The sequence below is a fragment of the Papio anubis genome, chromosome 10 (genome assembly GCF_008728515.1).
Source record: "Papio anubis isolate 15944 chromosome 10, Panubis1.0, whole genome shotgun sequence".
Taxonomy (NCBI): Eukaryota; Metazoa; Chordata; class Mammalia; order Primates; family Cercopithecidae; genus Papio; species Papio anubis.
This window is the reverse complement of record NC_044985.1, coordinates 37447127-37461405: the sequence shown is the minus strand read 5'-3', so window position 1 is coordinate 37461405 and position 14279 is coordinate 37447127.

Below are 14279 nucleotides of genomic sequence, written 5' to 3'. Positions count from 1 at the left end.
ATCTGTATAAACAAAATCTCTTTGGGTCCTCAAAATATTTCAGGACTGCAAGAGAATCCTGACAACCACTGATTTACACTAAAGCCACATTCCTTTCAATTTTTTTAAGATTATCATAAGATGATTAATTCATCTGATAAAGTTTAAGACTGATTGCCATGATAGGTTTTGAGATGCATATCTATCTAACCTGATATACAGCCAATCAAATGCATAATTATGACTATTCTGTATAACAGTTAAGAATAGAGGGTAGTTTTATTTTACACCCTGTCATAAACTTTCACTTGCTCTCTCACATACACACTCCACAGAAGTAGAATTGTCTGGGAGAAGGAAGCTGCTTTGAGGTCCCTATGAAGACTATGAGATTCATATTACTATAATTATCCAGACTTTTTATGTAAAGGGAACATACACCAGTAGTTTTCTTCTAGTCTACATCTCTCTTATGATGTAAAATACTTTTTTTTATTTCCAAATGAAGATTGCCAAAGGTGCGCCCTATATAGAATACAGAAATTAGTGACAGAAATAAAAGTGAACCAGAGCTCACTCTGTGAGGGAAGACTTGTGGGTAGGGAGGATGGAAAGAACCGTTTTAACATGATGAATCCATTCTCCCTGTTGTTCCAAAGAATTTATGGACTCTTAATATTTAATGGAGTTCATAGAAAATTAATTTTCTCAGTCTAATTAACGAAAATAAGGTATAGTAGTCCCACTTGCTTGAGGTCATGCATTCCATCCAGAAGCCTTCTAGAACTACACTCAGATCAATAACCTCAGCGTGATCTAAATTATATTCCTCCCTGGTCTAACACCCTCAGATTCCATACTCACACATATAATCCAGGTTTTATTCATGGATATGTTCCCCTCTCAAGTTTGAATTTGTAATTGGCCCCACAGAACATGATGGGCTATGACTCTAGTGATAGGTTTGGAGATAATGAGAGGTGGTAGAAGAGGAGCATGAAGAGAACTTGCTTCTCTCTGAAAGTGACTCTCTCAAGTGATCTTGTACAAGGCAGTACAGCAGTACTCAAGCAAGGCAGTACAGCAGTGGAGAGGCAAGGGGGTCACAGATGTGTTAGCACATACATTGAACTACTGTGCTATTGCATCTGATTGGTAGAATGAAGGTCACATGCTTGTATCCATGTACAAAGGAAGCTAGGAAATGGAATTCTGGCTTTTATCTGAGGAGGTGTGCATCCAAATATCTTTGCAAATATGGATGTTTCATAGAAACCACAAATATAATCAAGATGCTCTATAGGTTTGTTTGGTTTTTTTCAATATTATGATTAATGATGTGTATAATAATAAAGATCAAGCATATGGCATTTTTACCTTTGACCAATGGAACTATTCTAGAAACCAAGACATTTATTCTTACAACTCTACAATCCAGGTCTTCGTATTAGTCCGTTTTCATGCTGCTGATAAAGACATACCCGAGGCCGGGCAATGTACAAAAGAAAGGGGTTTAATTGGACTTACAGTTCCACGTGGCTGGGGAAGCCTCACAATCATGGTGGAATGCAAGGAGGAGTAAGTCACATCTTACATGGATGGCAGTAGGCAAAGAAAGAGAAATTGTGTAAGGGAACTCCTCTTTCTAAAACCATCAAATCTCATGAGGCTTCTTCACTATCATGAAAACAGCACAGGAAAGACTTGCCCCCATGGTTCAATTACCTCCCACAGGGTCCCTCCCTCAACACATACAAATTCAAAATGAGATTTGGGTGGGGAGACAGCCAAATTCATATCAGTCTTGTTTTCCTCAACTTACTTTAAGGAAACCAATTCAGAAAGTCTAGGTAGTTTATTCAGTTTTGAAGAAATAATAAGTGGTAGAGGACTTCATTCTACAACCTTTCTTGTTTTCCACTATGCCATATTGGAAAGGAACAATTGGAATTTGAAATGGAAGTTGAAAATAAGCACAGTAAAAATAATAGGGAAGAGAACAAAGAAAGGGGTTCAGCTAGACAGATATGAAATATATGTCCAGAAATGTGAAGGCCTATTTCATGATGCAACCAACTGAGTCTGTTCCTGCATATGCATATTCATGTGCACACATGGATACTTTACTGGAAATGATTGAGGAGTGGGGCCTTGCTCTGTCCATTTCACTGGTCATGTAATGTTAAAATGAAGTCATATGATAAATTTAAATTATTTAATACATTAATCTCTGGTTGAAATATTCCCACAGTTTTAATTTCAAGACAACTTTGTGGTGGGTTTTCATTTTTAAAGGTCATTCTTCACAGTGGTCTTGGAGATGGGGTAGTAGCCTTTTGAAATAGATTTAAATAATTGGCTGCAGTAAAAGATATAGTCCTCAGCACGGCACGATAGCTCACACCTGTAGTCCCAGTACTTTGGAAGGCCGAGGTGGGTGGATCACGAGGTAAGGAGATCCAGACCATCCTGGCCGACATGGTGAAACCCCATCTCTACTAAAAATACAAAAATTAGCTGGGCATGGTGGGGTGTGCCTGTAATCCCAGCTAATGTGGAGGCTGAGGCAGGAGAATCGCTTGAACCCAGGAGGCGGGGGTTGCACTAAGCCAAGATCGCATCACTGCACTGCAGCCTGGTGACAGAGTGAGGCTTCATCTCAAAAAAAAAAAAAAATATATATATATATATATATATATATATATATACACTCCTCAATACAAAGCATATATATTTTGCAAAAGGTAATTGAAGAGGAAGATACTCTGACAAATGCTATTTTAAATAGATTTCTAAGAAAAATGTTGAAGAGAAATAGTGCTAAGCAAAATTCCTGCTATTGTTACCTGCATATTGTTCTCAATTCTTTCCTCTCCTCTGTATCCATGCCCTTTGTCATGTGACTCTGCACTTCCTCCCATAAGAAGTAGAAAATATTTCTTTGTTCCATTGTGGATTGTCTGGAACATGTGACTTGCTTTGACAATATAATGTTAGCAGAAGTGCCAGGATCAAAGGCCTGAAATGTGTTTGTGCAACTGAATTTGTATTCTTGTGTGCCTAACTTTTCCCTTGAGAACAATATGTTTCAGATAGCTGTTTGTCGAAGGACAATGAGAGACATGTGAAACCGACCTGAACTTAACCTATAGTTTGGAGCCAAACCCAACAAACCCAGCCTAGATCAGCTGAACTCCAGCCAACTGCAGATACATAAGAGAGAAATAAATAACTGTTTTTGTGACTCACTGAGTTTTCTAGTAGTTTGCTATCAAATGCAATCGTTTCATCACTTTTTTTTTTAACAGTGGTACCTCCATCAATGAACAGAAACTTCTTTATAAAATCTCTTGAAAATGCTGCTATGTCTCTCATTAAAAGCCTTATGACCCAGAGAGGGCAGAAAGTATTATCATCTTTATTTTACAGGAAAAAAATGGAAAGTCAGGAAAGAAAAGTGACTTCCTCAAGACTAGTCAGTGGAGCTATATTTCAAAAATCAACTTTTGTCTTCAAGTTTTTCTTTTAAATCCTATTATTTGTCAATTATCTGCATTATGTATATGGTACAAGTTTCTGCACCAAATCAACAGCTGCTGCTAAATCTACATACACAGCAAAATATTTAGTACAATCAAATATACTTGGCTGCTCTAAAGAATGCTGAGGTATGCAATGTGGTGGTGTTTGACATGACCATTCCAAAATTAACTATCAGTATAAATGAGGTTATTGAATTTTCCCCACATTTCTAGCTTTACTGTTAATATTTATCATAGGACTGAGGAGTGCATCTAAGAACTTACTTGATGTCAGTCCTCTGGGATCTGTTTATTACATTTATTAAAAATATTGGAAAAGTAATGCTCTGTTCTCATGCTGCAATACATTCTTTGTGTTGTTAATCTGTGTGAAAATATTTGGGTTTCTATTAACCTAACTGCAAGATTTCAGCCTGCATTTTCTATCTGATTGGAAATAAGTCATGGGTTCAGATGGAGTTTATATCTCAGAAAGAAGGCAGCTGTTAGAAAGCAGAAAAATGAAAATATCATTCATTCCGAAACAGTTCTCTAAAATCACATGCACACTCAAACAATAGCCACTTTTCTTATTTCATTAAAATTGCAATAAGCTCTAAAGCTTTAAGAAGAAAGGTTTTCACTGTTGCATTGAAAACTGAGGTGCATTTGTACATTGAGAGAGAAGTATAGTATATTTTCAATGAGAAATTTATAGTTATGCCACTCACTTTGCAGTGAAAATTAGAATAAAATTAGAGGTAGTTTGAAAGTATTTCAGGAAAAGTTAATATGATGCTCAAATAATGTAGCCATGCTTAGTGTCAATCAGTGAATGGCTTATTTTCCTTAATTATAATTTTTTAAAGTAAGAAAGAAAGCCACCTTAATATGTCTATACATAGTTTAGCACTTAATCATATATTTTTTGTAATTGGACCAAAAGTTGTTCTCTATGAGTCAAAATGTTGAGTGATATTTGTTTTTTAATGTTCTGCTAATGAGAAAAAGAAAGTTTTGAATAATGTAATGCCTTATATATAAAGGTCACTCATTTTTTTTCTAACTCTTACCATATTAACAAATCTACAGGGTAGATTTTTAACAAGAATAAAATATACTGGTATCTTCAAGATACATTGAAAAATATAAGAAAACATTTCTGGAATTGGAAAAATAGAGTATTCTGTAGGACTGAGGAGTAAGTTAATGTTATTAGAAACATAGAAATTTTCATCTGGGAAGGTCTTTAAAAATAACCAAACTTTATATTTTTATTTTACTGTGAAGAAACTTCACCAAAGTGATTAAGATGACTTGACTGCTGTTCCACAACAGAAGTGATGCATGTTTTCTCCAGTATTTGACACAGTCTCTAAGCAGAGCACATACTGCTATCTATGAGCTATTTTCCCAATACTTGTTAAAAAAAGGAAATGCAGGCTGAAATTAATTCGATTCTACTTTCAACTTGGTTTGATAAGGCTAAACATAAAGATCAGGCAAGACAGAGAAAGAAGGAACAGATATCAAGGACTATCTAACCACCCTACATTTAGGTAATAAAATCCTAACAAGAGCTGTTCATGAACAAGCTATGCAAAATGAAGAGCAGCTCCTTGAAAGTACTAAGAAAGGAAAGCAGGAAAAATGACTGCAACTAAGGGAAGAAAGAAAGAGGAAAGGAAAGATGAAAAACCTATTTTAGAAAAAAACATAATCCCAAGGAAAATAGAAGAAATATTTACATAAGCGAAGTTTGTATTATCTAGAAATGGGAAAGAACCTGAATATGAAACAAGAATAAAAGATTAAAGCGATTGAAACATAACACTTATACCCTTATGAAATAATAAATGAGATACAGTAAGCAACGGAATCAGTAACTTAAAATGAAAATTAAGATTATATTTTAATAATGAGACAAATGATAGACAGTAAAGCATTTGGAAAGATTAAATGTATATGGAGAAGACACATCTATGATGTTTTAACTCAGACCATGTCATACAAACTGCTCTTAAGATGCTTCACATTGCAAAAGCTAAATGTCAATTCCCAAGCCTCATATTACTTGATTGTCAGCATCCCTTGACTCATCTAATCACTCACCCGCTATAAACGCCTCCCTTACTTGGCTTCCAGAAGACCCCACTTCCCTTGCTTTTCTCTTACTTCAATGGCATCTGTTTCCAAGTCTCATTGCTAGGTCCTCCTCATTTTCCCAGCTTCTTAATATTAAAGTGCTAGGGCTTAATCCTTGGTCTTTTTATGCTGACCAAGTGCTCTTACCTGGTTTCATACCTTTAGTTACCACCTATTTTTTGATTACCTCACAATGTATCTCCTTAACACAGATCTTAGTTCTAAATATCAGGCTCATATATTAACCTTCCTGCTTGGTTTTTCATCTCAAAATTAGCATGTCTAAAACCAAGCTTTTAATTTCCACTCTCCCCACTGCTTCCTTGAATGACTATGTTTTCAAGCTAATAGCAATTCTACTATTCCTGTTGTTCAAGCCAAAAACTTGAAGTCATCCTTGATTCATTTTTTTTCTCCCATACACCACATCCAGTCCATCAATTGATCTTGTTGACTAAATCTTCAAACTATATACAGAAGCTCTTCTCCCCATCCTGGCCTAAGCTATTATTTTTTATGTACCATACTGGCCTAAGCTCTTATTTTTTATTTATTTTATTTTACTTTAAGTTCTGGGATACATGTGCAGAACATGCAGGTTTGTTACACAGTTATACGTGTGTCATGGTGGTTTGCTGCATCTATTAACCCATCATCTCGGTTCCCTCCACTTGACCCTGACCCTCAACAGGCCCCAGTGTATGTTGCTCCCCTCCCTGTGTTCATGTGTTCTCATTGTTCAGCTCCCACTTGTGAGTGAGAATATGTGGTGTTTGGTTTTCTGTTCCTGTGTTAGTTTGCGGATGATGATGATTTCCAGCTTCATCCATCCAGCTTTGCCAATCATCCCTGCAAAGAACGTGATCTCATTCCTTTTTACAGTTGCATAGTATTCCATGGTGTATATTTACCATATTTTCTTTATGCAGTCTATCAGTGATCGGCATTTGTTTCCATGTCTTTGCTATTGGGAATAGTGTTGCAATAAAAATACATGTGCATGTGTATTTATAGTAGAATAATTTATATTCCCTTGGGTATATACCCGGTAATGGGATTGCTGGGTCAAATGGTATTTCTTCTTCTAGATCCTTGAGGAATAGCCACATTATCTTCCACAATGGTTGAACTAATTTAGATTCCCACCAACAGTATAAAAGCATTCCTATTTCTCTACAGCCTTGCCAGCATCTCTTGTTTCTTGACTTTTTAATAATTGCCATTTTGACTGGCATGAGATGGTATCTCACTGTGGTTTTGATTTGCATTTCTCCAATGATTAGTGATGTTGAGGTTTTTTCATATGCTTGTTCACCATATATATATGTCTTTTGAGAAGTGTCTGTTCATATCCTTTGCCCATTTTTTGATGGGGTTGTTTGTCCTTTCCTCATAAATTTAAGTTCCTTGTAGATTCTGGATATTAGACCTTTGTCAGCTTGCAAAAATGTTCTCCCGTTCAGTAGGTTGCATGTTCACTCTGTTGATAGTTTCTTTTGCTGTGCAGAAGCTCTTTGGTTTAATTAGATCCCATTTGTCAATTTTAGCTTTTGTTGCAACTGCTTTTGGCATTTTCATCATGACATCCTTGCCCATGCCTATGTCCTGAATGGCACTGCCTAGGTTTTCTTCTAGGGTTTTTATAGTTTTGGGTTTTACATTTAAGTCTTTAAAACATCTTGAATTAAATTTTGTATAAAGTGTGAGGAAGTGGTCCAGTTTCAGTTTCCTGCATATGGCTAGCCAGTTTTCCCAGCACCATTTATTAAATAGGGAATCCTTTCCCCATTGTTTGTTTTTGTCAAGTCTGTTGAAGATCAGCTGGTTGTAGATGTGTGGTGTTATTTCTTATGTCTCTTTTCTGTTCCATTGGCGTTTATGTCTGTTTGGGTAACCAGCATCATGCTGTTTTGGTTACTGTAGCCTTGAGGTATAGTTTGAAGTCAGATAGCATGATGCCTTTAGCTTTGTTAATTTTGCTTAGGATTGTCTTCCCTATATGGGCTTTTTTTGTTGTTGTTCCATATGAAATGTATAGTACGTTTTTTTTCTAATTCTGTTAAGCATGTCAATGGCAGTTTGATGAGAATAGCATTGAATCTATAAATTACTTTGGGCAGTATTGTCATTTTCACAATATTGATTCTTCCTACCCATGAGGATGGAATGTTTTTCCATTTGTTTGTGTTCTATTTCCTTGAGCAGAGGTTTGTAGTTCTCCTTGAAGAGGTCCTTCGTGTCCCTTGTTAGGTGTATTCCTAGGTAACTTATTCTCTTTGAAGCAATTGTGAATAGGAGTTCGTTCACGATTTGGCTCTCTGCTTGTCTATTTTTGGTATATAGGAATGCTTGTGATTTTTGCACATTGACTTTATATCCTGAGACTTTGCTGGGGTTGCTTATATCAGCTTAGGGAGTTTTGGAGCTGAGATTATGGGGTTTTCTAAATATAGAATCATATCATCTGTAAACAGAGACAATTTGACTTCCTCTCTTCCTACGTGAACACCCTTTATTTCTTTTCCTTGCTTGATTGCCCTGGCCAGAACTCCCAGTACTATGTCTAATAGGAGTGATGAGAGAGGGCATCCTTGTCTACTGCCAGTTTTCAAAGGGAACGCTTCCAGCTTTTGCTCATTCAGTATGATATTGGCTGTGGGTTTGTCATAAACAGCTGTTATTATTTTGAGTTGTGTTCCATCAATACCTACTTTGAGAGTTTTTAACATGAAGAGATGTTGAATTTTATCAAAAGCCTTTTCTGCATCTATTGAGATAATCACAAGGATTTTGTCATTGGTTTTGTTTATGTGATGGATTACATTTATAGATTTGCATATGTTGAACCAGCCTTGCATCCCAAGGATGAAGCCAACTTAATTGTGGTGGATAAGCTTTTTGATGTGCTGCTGGATTCAGTTTGCCAGTATTTTATTGAGGATTTTTGCACTGGTGTCCATGAATGTTACTGGCCTAAAGTTTTGGGGTTTTTTTGTTGTGTCTCTGCCAAATTTTGGTGTCAGGATGATGCTGGCCTCATAAAATGAGTTAGAAAGGAGTCTCTCCTTTTCAATTGTTTTGCATAGTTTCAGAAGAAATGGTACTGGCTCCTCCTTGTACTTCTGGCAGAATTCGGCTGTGAATCCATCTAGTCCTGGGCTTTTTTTGGTTGGTAGGCTATTAAACACTGCTTCAATTTCAGAACCTGTTATTGGTCTATTCAGGGATTCAAATTCTTCCTGGTTTAGTCTTGGGAGGGTGTGTGTGTCCAGGAATTTACCATTTCTTCTAGATTTTCTAGTTTATTTGCATACAGGTGTTTATAGTATTCTCTGATGTTAGTTTGTATTTCTGTGGAGTCAGTGGTAATATCCCCTTTATCATTTTTTATTGCATCTATTTGATTCTTCTCTCTTTTCTTCTTTATTAGTCTAGCTTGTGGTCTATCCATTTTATTAATTTTTTCAGAAATCCAGCTCCTGGATTCACTGATTTTTTAAAGGGTTTTTCATGCCTCTGTCTCTGTGAGTTCTGCTCTTACCTTAGTTATTTCTTGTCTTCTGCTAGCTTCTGGATTTGTTTGCTCTTGCTTCTCTAATTCTTTTAATTGTGATGTTTGGGTGTCGAATTATGATGTTTCTAGATTTCTGACATGAGCATTTAGTGCTGCAAATGTCCCTCTACACACTGCTTTAGCTGTGTCCCAGAGATACTGGTACGTTACCTCTTTGTTCTCATTCGTTTCAAAGAACTTTTTGATTTCTGCCTTAATTTCGTTATTTATCCAGGAGTCATTCAGGTGCAGATTGTTGAATTTCCATGTAGTTGTGTATTTTTGAGTGAATTTCTTTTTTCTTTTCTTTTCTTTTTGCAACCTCTGCCTCCTGGTTCAAGCGATTCTCCTGCCTCAGCCTTCTGAGTAGCTGGGACTACAGGCACACACCACCATGCCCGGCTAATTTTTGTAATTTTTAGTAGAGATGGGGTTTCACCATGTTGGCTAGGATGGTCTCGATCTCTTGACCTCGTTATCCTCCCGCCTTGGCCTCCCAAAGTGCTGGGATTACAGGTGTAGCCACCATGCCTGGCCCCTTGAGTGAATTTCTTAATCCTAAGTACTAATTTGATTGCACTGTGGTCTGAGAGACTTTTTGTTATGATTTCAGTTCTTTTGCATTTGCTGAGGAATGTTTCACTTCCAATTATAATTGTAGTTGATTTTAGAATAAGTGCCATGTGGCACTGAGAAGAACGTATATTCTGTTGATTGGGGTGGAGAGTGCTGTAGATGTCTATTAAGCCCACTTGATCCAGAGCTGAGTTCAAGTCTGGAATACCCTTGTTAATTTTTTGTCTCACTGATCTAACATTGAGAGTAGGCTGTTAAAGTCTCCCACCATTATTGTTTGGGAATCTAAGTCTCTTTTTAGGTCTCTAAGAGCTTATTTTATGAATCTGGGTGCTCCTGTATTTGGTGCATGTATATTTAGGATAGTTAGCACTTCTTGTTGAATGGATCCCTTTACCATTATGTGATGCCAGTCTTTGTCTTTTTTGATCTTTGCTAGCTTAAAGTCTGTTTTGTCAGAGACTAGGATTGTGACACCTTTTTTGTTTCTTTCCATTTGCTTGGTAAATTTTCCTCCTTATCCATTTATTTTGAGCCTATGTATGACTTTGTACATGAGATGAGTTTCCTGAATACAGCACACCAATGGGTCTTGAATCTTTGTCCAATATGCTGGTCTGTGTCTTTTAATTGGGGCATTTAGCCCATTTACATTTAAGGTTAATATTGTTACATGTGAATTTTATTCTGTCATCATAATGTTATCTGGTTGTTTTGCACACCAGTTGATGCAGTTTCTTCATAGTGTCATCTCTCTTTATATTTTGGTATGTTTTTGCAGTGGCTGGAATTGGATTTTCCTTTCCATATTTAGCTCTTCCTTCAGGAGCTCTTGCAAGGCTGGTGGTGACAAAATCCCTCAGCATTTGCTTGTCTGATAAGGATTTTATTTCTCCTTCACTTATGAAGCTTAGTTTGGCCGGATATGAAATTCTGGCTTTTAAATTCTTTCCTTTAAGAATGTTGACTATTGGCCTCCACTTTCTTCTTGGGCCTAAGTTATTATTATCTTTTACCTGGATTATGCCAATAAACTCCGAACTGCTTGTCTCAATGCCAGAGAGGAAAATGCAAGTCAGTGTTAAAATACAAGTCAGATCATGTCACCCCTAGGTTCAAAACTCTCCAGTACATTCACATGCCATTCAGATTGAAAGGCAGCATTCTTACTAGGACCTTTTCAATTGCTTTGTGATCAGCTTTCCCCTTCTACCCCATTACCTCTGACTTTATCACATATTACTCATAGCCTCAATTGCTAAGCTCCAGACACATAGCATTATCACTGGTTCTTGAATATTACAGATAGTCTTCTGCCTCAAGAACCTACAGTTTAACTTCTTTCTTTGTTTAGAATATTTTTCTCTTACATATTCACACATCACAATCAGAAATATCTAGTTTTCCATTTTTTTTCTGAGCCAATGGAGGTGACACATCCCAGGGCCCTTGAAATTTTGGGGGGCCATATGACTAGTTATAGGAACAAAAAGGGATGTCACTTATGGAATAAGCCAGGATGCTCTTGTCTCTCTCTTATCTGGCTGTGGTAAATATGGAAATGTGTTCATCTGGGGAAGTGACAAGATTGCAGAATTCATAACCAAAGAAAATACAGACTAAATGTCTTATAAAGCAGACACCACAGAGGCATTGTAAATAGAATTCAATATCAGGGATTAGTTGCTAGAGGATCAACAGACAGAAGAGACCACTGCTAGCTTTGAGGCTCAACACAGTCACTGTGGTATTAATAAGAAAGAAATTGCTGCAACTGTACTAGTCAGAACTGTGGGGAACTACCTCTGAAATCACAGATGCCCTGCAGCAATGGGGCAGGTTACCTGCAGGGAAACACAAAAAGTCTTCTGCAAACCCTCAGAGTTTCAGGAGCTCACAAAACTGTTATTACTTTTAGAAAATGGCTTTGACTCCTGTTTTTCTATAATTTCCTTTGAGAGTGTATATTCTTGGCAAAATGTGGCAGAATTTAGATTAGAAACAAGAGAGTCTGAGAAATGTAGATCTCACATTTACAACCCATCAAAAGAGGGAAGACAAGAAAGGGACAGGGTTTCCCAGAAAGAAAAAGTAGCATAGTTCCCTATGTTGGCTACTCAGCATCTATATTCTAACCATAAAATAGTGCCCTCCCCTCTGCTTATCTGCAGTTTTGCATTCTGCAGTTTCAGTTATTCATGGTCAACTGCAGTCCACATGTATTTTGATTGACAGAGAAGACAGAGTATGACTATATATGCATAACTTTTATTGCAATATATTGTTTTAATTATTCTATTTTATTGTTAGTACTATTGGTAATCTCTTATTGTGCCTAATTTATAAATTAAACTTTTTTATAGACATGTATGTGTAGGAAAAAACTTAGTAGGTGTGATGGTTAATACTGAGTGTTAATTTGATTGGATTGATGAATACAATGTATTGTTCCTGGGTGTGTCTGTGAGGGCGTTACCAAAGGAGATTAATATTTGAGTCAGTGGACTGAGAGAGGCAGACTCATCCTCGTTCTAGGTGGGCACCATCTAATCAGCTGCCAGGTGGGCTAGAATAAAGCAGGCAGGAGAAGATGGAAGAGCAGACTTGCTAAGTCTTCTGGGCTTCATCTTTCTCCCATTTCAGCGACAGACTGAAGGCTGCACTGTCGGCTTCCCTACTTTCGAAGTTTTGGGACTTGGACTGACTTCCTTGCTCCTCAGCTTTCAGATGGCCTATTGTGGGACTTTACCTTGTGATTGTGTGAGTCAATACTCCTTAATAAATTCCCCTTATATATACATCTATCCTATTAGTTCTATCCCTCTGGAGAACCCTAATACAGTAGGTAGAGGATTCAATACTATCTGTGGTTTCAGGCATCCACTGGGGGTTTTAAAGCATATCTTCTGTGGATAAGGGGGTATTCTCCATTATCCTTGCAAAACAAAAATTATCTAGAACTATGTGTTTCTGCCTAACATGATACAGTTAACTCTTGTAAAATAAAAATGTGCTTACTTCTTCAAAAGGAGACTCCAATCTCATCCTCTGTGTAATGTTTATTTCTTCCAATTTAGTTACAATCAACATTTATAAAAATATAATTTAATCTATAGATTAAATCAACAATAACTTTATTAAAATGTTAGGGAGAGAATACCCACTACTGATTTCCTCCTTTCTGAAAGTGAAACTGGTCATAAAGCCATAATTGATAGTTGTATCTTCTCTCCTCTACATGTATTTAGGGTGTCCTTAACCTTTCATCCACCAATTCTGCTGGTCACACTTCTTACTTAATGGGCTAAATCAAATAATCATTCCTGAAATATTAGAGCTTGTTGTGGACCTGCCTATATGTGGCTGCTGTGCAGAAGAAAGGTAACCTATCAGGCCTAAAACTTAGAAAGATTTACATTTAGAAAGGCCTACTCACAAGTTAGGCCCTTGACTAGTATCTAGAAACTTGTATTTTTGAGAGGGTTCCCACCATTCCCTGAAAAGAGTGAGTCACTTTGCCTAAATTATTTGTATAAACAATGTTGTTTATGCTGACTATCTAATTTTCTCTGCGAGTCTAGCATTTTGATACATGCCTACATGGTGCCTAAGTGAAAAGCTCCCAATTAAAACCCTGGGCACTGAGTCTCTGTTGAGCTTCTGCAGTAGGCAATATTTTACAGGTGTTGTTGTAACTTGTCATTGGAAGAGTTTAGTTTATCTTTGTGACTTTCTGGGATAAGTCACTTGGAAACTTGTGCCTGGTTTTCTTTGGACTTCATTCCATGTACCTTTTCCCCTTTGCTGATTTTTCCTTGTATCCTTTTGTTATAATAAATGTAATTTTGTTATAATAAATGTAAGTAAAACTATATGCTGAGTCCCATATATTCTCCTAGCAATTCATTGAATCTGGGAGTTGTTTTGGGGGCTCCCATACCGGTAGCTGTAATGTTTCCTTATTTTAAAACATACATTTTAAAACTTTATTGTCCAGACATAGTATCTTAGACATTCCTTTCACATAGAAGTGGAGAACAGATTTGTAAAAATTCTCTCATCTTGCATTATTATTTAAAAATTTTTTTACTTAAGCAAATCAAATTTGAAGTTGCAACTCAATGCCTTCTACCAAATATGTGCAACTCACCCAGAGCAAAATATCGAATATTTCTAACACTGTAGATGGTTTTCTCATGTATCATTCTATTAAGACTCTTCCAAAGGTAAACACAATTCTGATTTCTAACACTATAACTTAGTTGTGTCTGTTCCTAAAAGTCAGGAAAATTGAATCACACATATGTCCTGTTCTGTGTCTGGCTTCTTTCATTCATTGTATCTGTGGGATTTATTTATGTTATTATGTATAGTACTAGTTTTTCAATTGCTATATTTCATCATACATAACGAACCAGTCCTGAACTTTTTAGTTGTTCTATTCATTGATCATAGGAAATTCTTCATGGTGTAATACATGTAGTTTGAGAGAATAGGCAAAATAA